This window comes from Frankliniella occidentalis, unplaced genomic scaffold (genome assembly GCF_000697945.3).
Source record: "Frankliniella occidentalis isolate FOCC.00 unplaced genomic scaffold, Focc_3.1 Scaffold16, whole genome shotgun sequence".
Taxonomy (NCBI): Eukaryota; Metazoa; Arthropoda; class Insecta; order Thysanoptera; family Thripidae; genus Frankliniella; species Frankliniella occidentalis.
The window spans coordinates 3,270,608-3,272,264 of NW_026267146.1; the positions used below are offsets into that span (position 1 = coordinate 3,270,608).

The 1,657-nt window shown below is 56.2% G+C and overlaps 1 protein-coding gene across 1 annotated transcript in view; it reads left to right on the forward strand.

Annotated features, from left to right (window-relative positions):
- Positions 1-1,657, forward strand: part of LOC113207674 (allatostatin-A receptor-like) — a gene marked incomplete in the record, with an annotated part of 197,214 nt that overhangs the window by 76,381 nt on the left and 119,176 nt on the right.

Genomic DNA, 1,657 nt, shown 5'->3' on the forward strand with positions numbered 1-1,657 from the left:
CCACCACCCCCCCCCCTCTCCTCGCTCTGAGCGCACCCCGCTCGACGCCACAGACGACAACTTTAAAAGCAGCCGGCAGCCGGCCGAGTTTCCTCGTCGCGCTTCAGGATCGGCTCGCTCCGCTGGGAGGCCCTCTACCCCCCCCCTCCTCTCCGCCTTCCCATCTTGTTCCGCCTTCACTTTGTGTGTGTAGCGGGGCCCAGGTGTTGACATGCGCTGGGGTTGCAACGACGGCTTCTCTAGGCCGCCTCCTCCTTTCCCGCCCGGAGGCACTTAGCGCGGCGGTGGCGGTATAGCAGCCAACCCCGTAGAGACATCGCTCAACTCAGGGATGGTGGCTACACAGCGGTGGTGGTGGGCCTCCTGGCGTGACGAAGGGGGGAGGGGATGGAGGGGTGTCCCTGGGGGCGCCATCAACTCCTGGAGATTAACATCGTCATCGTCGGCCTGCTGCTGAGTGAGTCAGGCGAGCCTCCGGCCGGGAGCCGTCATCGGCTCTCTGGCCAGGCTGCTGCTGGAGGAAAACGAGGCCCCGGCCACCTTGGACGTTGCGCACTATCCTACACCCGGAAAGAGCTGTTATTGTCGACAACTTCCCCGCTTTGAGTGAGGCCAATGCATTGTCCTTATATGCAAATAGAATGGCCCTTCTTAAGCCAGTGTTTGCGAAGCCAGAGGCCAGAGTTTTGTCGCAGTCTGCCAAGGTTTAACTGCAACAGTTGCTCTATGAGGGAAAAAAAAACAGGTTTGCCAATAGGCATATTTTTTAGGGCTCTGGTGAATTTTGCTTCTTTGCCTTACAAAGGGACCTATGAGCGCTGAATTAAATGTAGCACACCTTATGGGACTAAGAACCGTTTTACGGACACAATAAGACATCATCTTCAGCTTCTTCTTCGGGTTCTTCCAGACTTTTTCCCACTTTGGTTGTTAACACTAGCTTAACTGGCCAAATTTAAACTTCTGTCACACGGTAAAAATAACATCTCGGTTTTCAAGCAATGTGCTTGAATTCTAAGATTTTTTTCCATGGCTAGCAGTGTGCTTGGACGTCCTTGTAAGGGGCCAGCGCTCAGGCCAGCGCCAGGGCTGATAGTGAGGAGCTGGATTAGGTTTCATCTAGTAGGCTTGTGGCGAAGCGCGCGAAACGGCTGAATGCGAGCGTAATGCTCACCTTGGGCGGTCACAGAGGGAGAGCAGAGCAGAGTTTATTTCATGTCGCGAGTCCCAGCGCTAACAGGCGGGACGACGTTTGGCGTGCAAGGTTGTGCGCGACAGCTGCGCGTGAAAAGGCGTCCGTGGGGATAAGGATTGGGTGAAAGCGAGCCGCTGCTCATCTTTTTTGGAGGACATCGGTCCGCTGTGCCGACCGCCAGTCTTCACGACGACTCATTCGCGAGGTATTAGCGCTTCGCGCGAGCGCCCGCGAAATCCCCATTTGGCGCGAAGTGAAAAGATCTCATCCCTTTCCCTCGATGCTATTTTTTTTTCTCCGGTTTTCTTTCCCACCCCCTCTCCCTCTCCCTCCCGCTCTCCGCTCTCCCATCCACCCGTCTCAAAGCAGCAGACGTTCCCCATCAAAAGGAGACCCTAGTCAGACAGACTCCTGAAAAGGCCGGGGCGCTGTATGGGGGCGTCAAGGCGAGGAGGTGGGGAG